Source organism: Salvelinus sp. IW2-2015, unplaced genomic scaffold (genome assembly GCF_002910315.2).
Source record: "Salvelinus sp. IW2-2015 unplaced genomic scaffold, ASM291031v2 Un_scaffold1954, whole genome shotgun sequence".
Classification (NCBI taxonomy): domain Eukaryota; kingdom Metazoa; phylum Chordata; class Actinopteri; order Salmoniformes; family Salmonidae; genus Salvelinus; species Salvelinus sp. IW2-2015.
In genome coordinates, this window is record NW_019943309.1 from 2,003 (window position 1) to 7,746 (window position 5,744).

General features: G+C 40.8%; 1 long non-coding RNA gene across 1 annotated transcript in view; it reads right to left on the reverse strand.

The window, feature by feature from the left end:
* Positions 1 to 581: 581 nt before the first annotated feature.
* The window catches only part of LOC112072541 (uncharacterized), a 5,711-nt gene continuing 548 nt past the window's right edge, over positions 582 to 5,744 (reverse strand). Inside the window, exon 2 of the long non-coding RNA XR_002894336.2 lies at positions 582 to 2,338. This is a non-coding gene — a long non-coding RNA (uncharacterized lncRNA). The remainder of the gene's footprint in view (positions 2,339 to 5,744) is intronic.

Genomic DNA, 5,744 nt, shown 5'->3' on the forward strand with positions numbered 1-5,744 from the left:
GACTTACTGCATGATGTTAGTGATGTGGTTTAATCATCAGCCCATGCTACCTGGGGGGGGAAAAAAACTAAATATTGGTTCACAGAATTCTTGACAATGTCGCCACCTAGTGTCTAAGAGGTAGGTGTGCTCTAAAGGCCCAGTCTGACAGTGGACATGCTATGCTAGCAGGATGTGATGTCGTCTATGAGGTAGGTGTGCTCTGTGAAGGACCAGTCTGACAGTGGGCATGCTATGCTAGCAGGATGTGATGTCGTCTATGAGGTAGGTGCGCTCTGTGAAGGGCCAGTCTGACAGTGGGCATGCTATGCTAGCAGGATGTGATGTCTATGAGGTAGGTGTGCTCTGTGAAGGACCAGTCTGGCAGTGGGCATGCTATGCTAGCAGGATGTGATGTCTATGAGGTAGGTGCGCTCTGTGAAGGGCCAGTCTGACAGTGGACATGCTATGCTAGCAGGATGTGATGTCTATGAGGTAGGTGCGCTCTGTGAAGGGCCAGTCTGACAGTGGACATGCTATGCTAGCAGGATGTGATAATGAGAAAAACAGATGTTACAGATTCAACATTGAAAACGCTCAAATACTTGTAGGAAACCACTCTTTATTTCAACAAACAGACATGTACCTGTTTGTTAAATAGATGTGACATTTCCAGAACAACATGGACTGTTATACACAACTATAAATCTGTGATTCTAGAAAAGTGACGGTACACACTTTATAGATACAGGTAGTAGAAAATTATCTTACAAAAAATACTCTACCCTTCATTAGTGTGACACGACAACAAAACGCACCTTCCCATCTTTTTTTTTTTACGTCATCAATTGATAATTTCAGTATTTGTAAAAACATTTCTCCCAAGATATTTGTGCATTCTTTCAAAGATTAATTTTTTAAAAAGTTAGTTTTAACGACAAAGAATACCAAAAACAAACCTCAATGGGTACATATGAAAACAGATGTCACATGTCTTTCTGGTAGTTTTAGTAATGCTTCCATGCAACTGAAACCTTAAAAAAGGACAAGTTTTCTTTTTCTTTTTTAATAAATACAACTAAATCTCCTATTTCTTCCACTTGTTTTTGAGAAAATTACCCAAACCTGCGATTCACTTCCTCGTTGTGTAGTACGGGGGGCTCTGGGGGGGAAAAACGCTCCAAAAACACCCAAATACGTCCTTTTACAAATGGAAACGCGCTCGGTATAGCGCTGCAGGTCGTTAAAACGTTATATACACATGACATCGTGTCCTTCCCGAACTTTACCCGCAAACGTTATATTCCATTTTGTGCAACTCAAGCCATTCCAGCTGTTCCATTCTCTGTATAGTCTGCAGCTAGAATGAACAAAGAAGTGACGCTTCGGTCGCCACAAAATGCAATATAATGTCTTGGATAAGAGTTCAGAATGACACAACATCTTAACGATTTCTAAAAGGACGCGTTTGAATGTTTTTTGGTACATTTGTTCGTCTTTCAGAGCACAACGAGGATTGGAGTTAGTAAAAAATATATAGAAAATAAAAAACAGTGTCTGGATCCTCAAAACACTTTAGATTTGGTCTTAAAAAAGCTAAATGATACTTTGACACTAGCATCCCCCCTTTTTGCACTCAGAAACGCCTCAAATTCTTCGGGGCGTGGACTCTACAAGGTGTTGAAAGCATTCCACAGGGATGCTGGCCCATTTTGACTCCACTGCTTCCCACAGTTGTGTCAAGTTGGCTGGATGTCCTTTGGGTGGTGGACCGTTCTTGATACACACAGGAAACTGTTGACCATGAAAAAACCCAGCAGCATTGCAGTTGTTGACACAAACCGGTACACCTGGCACCTACTACCAAACACCATTCAAAAGGCACATAAATCTTTTGTCTTGCCCATACATAAATAATCCATGTCTCAAATATTAAAAATCCTTCTTTAACCTGTCTCCTCCCCTTCATCTACACTGATTGAAGTGGATTTAACAAGTGACATAAATAAGGGATCATAGCTTTCACCTGGTCAGTCTATGTCATGCAACAGTGTATACTGTAAAACGACAGTATTATTTGTGCTAATTTTGGACAGTAAACATTTTGTAGATTACCGGTAGATATGGCACATCTAGAAATTATACAGAAATAATTTGTTGTTGCGTAAATATTGGATGTCTTTTTGGACAGTGTTAAAGGGAAGTGGTCGTAAACACTTCCTGATTGTGCTCCTCCCCTAAACTTCACATTCCACAGGGTGGGAGATGCTGGTGTCCAGCAGATCGTCCGTCTCTAAAACCTGGTTTCTTCGAGGACTGCGGAGGCAGGGACGTTCCCATCCTCGGGATCTGAAGGGACCTGTGAATCAAAACAATTTGTCAATCATCGTTCCAGCTCAAGACGATCCTGATAAGGGTTGCAAAGTTCTTTCCCAACATTTCCAGGTTTTCCATAAATCCTGCTTATTTCCTTCTGATTCCAGGAATTTTACAACCGGAATTTCTGGAAACTGAATGTTTTCCCTCCCCAAAACTAGAATTTTGCAACCCTGAACCTGACGCAAATAATATTACAAGAACTAGTAGACCAACTGTTTTAGTATCCCTGGCAACATAACGGAAAAACTAAAAGTACAAATAAACATAAGACGCTACATAAAATACAAGGGTGTACAAAACATTAGGAACACCGGCTCTTTCCATGACATAGACCAGGGGTATTCAACTCACCGTACGAGGTGGCAGTTTTCTATCCTACCTAATAATTAATTGCACACACCTGGTGTCTCAGGTCTAAAAATCAGTGCCTGATTAAAAGGGGAACAATGGAAAAAAAAATGCAATGGAACTAGCTTCGAGGTCCAGAGATTAGCCTGAGGGACACAGACTGACCAGGTGAATCCCGGTGAAAGATAGGATCCCTTATTGATGTCACCTGTTAAATCCACTTCAATCAGTGTAGATGAAGAGGAGGAGACCGGTTAAAGAAGGATTTTTAAGCCTCGAGACAATTGAGATATGGATTGTGTACGTGTGCCAGTCAGAGGGTGAATGGGCAAGACAAAATATTTAAGTGCCTTTGAACGGGGTATGGTAGTAGGTGCCAGGCGCACCGGTTTGAGTGTGTCAAGAAGTACAACTTGACAACTTAAGAACTGCAACTTGACACAACTGTGGGAAGCATTGGAGTCAACATGGGCCAGCATCCCTGTGGAACGCTTTTGACACCTTGTAGAGTCCATGCCCCAAAAACTGAGGTAGTTCTGAGGGCAAAAGGGGGTGCAACTCAATATTAGGAAGGTGTTCTTAATGTTTTGTCCACTCAGTGTATTATAGACCCACTACACATTTACATTTACATTTAAGTCATTTAGCAGACGCAAACATGAGTTACCACATACATCCTATTATACTACAGAGATACTACATACATCCTTTTATACTACAGAGATACTACATACATCCTATTATACTACAGAGATACTACATACATCCTATTATACTACAGAAATACTACATACATCCTATTATANACTACATACATCCTATTATACTACAGAAATACTACATACATCCTATTATACTACAGAAATACTACATACATCCTATTATACTACAGAGATACTACGAACAGGTGAAGAGATCAGAAGCTGTGTATAAATCATGGAATCTGGAGTGTGAGGTAGAAAGTGAAGATGGAAAGAGAAGATGATTCAGATGTGAGGGGTAACGTTTTTTTCCCAGAAAGCTTCCTATCACTTCCTAAATCATGTGAAGTCCATTCTTTAGCCAATAGAAAAGACACATCTTAGTAATACAAAGCTTCCCATGAAATCTCAACCCCCTGGTCAAACGTGAAAAAAGGTACAGACAGAGGGAATCCTAACTTCCACTTGTTTATGTACTAAATGTCAAAAATGGGGAGAATACAAATCTAAAATCTGACTTAAACAGAAGTTAGGATTCACCCCTGAGAGAATAACGGACAGAGAAGCGTGTGGTGATTGTTGGTTCGGTTTGCTGTGCCCCTACCTTGGCTCGTCTGAAGTTCGAGCTAAGAGTGTAAGGGTTAAGGGGGGGATAAGTGATCAAGCCTGAGAAGAATCAGAAGGGCTGTCCGGTCTCTTGATTAGAGCCGTGGCCCCGTAGCCCTGCTGTTGTCCAGAGAGCAGTCCGTCCGCCTGGAACATACAGTCTTTTTTTTAATTGACCTTAAATATACGGTCAGGGGGTATGTTATCATCGCTGTCTAAAATCATATTTTCAGGAAAAAGGAAAAATAACATCCATGTTTGACCATTAATGAACATACATTTATGAAACTTCAGAAGTTATTTTGAAAATGTTTTTCCTTGGTTTTAGAGTCATGAAATGTTCAGATTACACCGAGGCGATTGCTTACTTTCAATACATTGTTACAATTTTTAAAAAAGGGGGCCAAAATGGAGTTACAAGGTTTCCTTTCCGAGAGTGACGATATCTTTTCCGAGAGTGACGTTTACCAGGTTTTCCTATTGAGGTTTAAAACACCTCTCTCAGATCTGCTGCCCGTCAACAGACTATGTCCCAAACGGAACGCTAGTCTGAGACCTGGGGGCAAAGGTCGAGAATGTCGCTCTCTTCAACCCCTCGATCAGCCACAAGGTCTTGTCAATCACCTCTGGTTAACACTGCTCTATCTCATGGCTAGCTGTATCAACTATATCTGTCTATTGATACAATCTCTTTCTTGCTTTCCCTGACCTCTTGTTCCTGTCTTTTGCTTTCTCCTTTAAATAAATAAATAAATAATCTCACAGCAATGTTATCAGTAGTGAGACAAACACGTGATCATAGGATTCAACATTCTGCGCTGCAACAGATACAATCTCAATAGAATGATCTAAAATAATAAATGACAACTGATGAGGTCAGTTACTGGAGGTTAGCGTACAATGGAAACGGTATCGGTCTGTATGATTAACTCTTTCTCCAGGTAGAGGTCGTCAAATTTGACCTCTGGCAACAGTGGACATCAAACACAGATAAAACAGACAACATCAAACAGACCGTCAACAAATAGACAGACCGAAATCAGACAGACAGACAGCATCAAACAAACAGACAGACAGACATCAAACAGACAGACATCAAATAGACAGACCGAAATCAGACAGACAGACAGCATCAAACAAACAGACAGACAGACAGACAAATAGACAGACATCAAATAGACAGACAGACAGACAGCATCAAACAGACCGTCAACAGACAGACAGACAGACATCAAACAGACAGACTGACATCAAACAGACAGACTGACATCAAACAGACAGACTGACATCAAACAGGACAGACTGATCAAAACACGACAGCATCGAAACACAGACAGACATCAACACAGACAGACAGAGCAGACAGTAAATACACAGGACATCAAGACAGACAGAAGAGACAATTATTCTAAGGAGCAACACCCAGCAAATTAGGCGGACTTAGTGCCACTGGTTAAATGGATCTAGATTATCTAAACTGACAAGTGAAACGTAGTGGGATTCCAGACAACGGTTGTTACCGTGCTCACTTATATCGGATACTTTTCGAATCTGGTTAGACTTAAGCTTCCAATGTTGTTGCGCACATAGTGCAACTCATTAACACGATATTTCAAAGTTTATTTATGAAAAACCTGGTCTGGACTGGTACTAATCCTAGTCGAGACATGCATAAGTGTGACATACCACTATAGAACTAATGAAATTTTGTTAGACGCATCAGAGTTAACC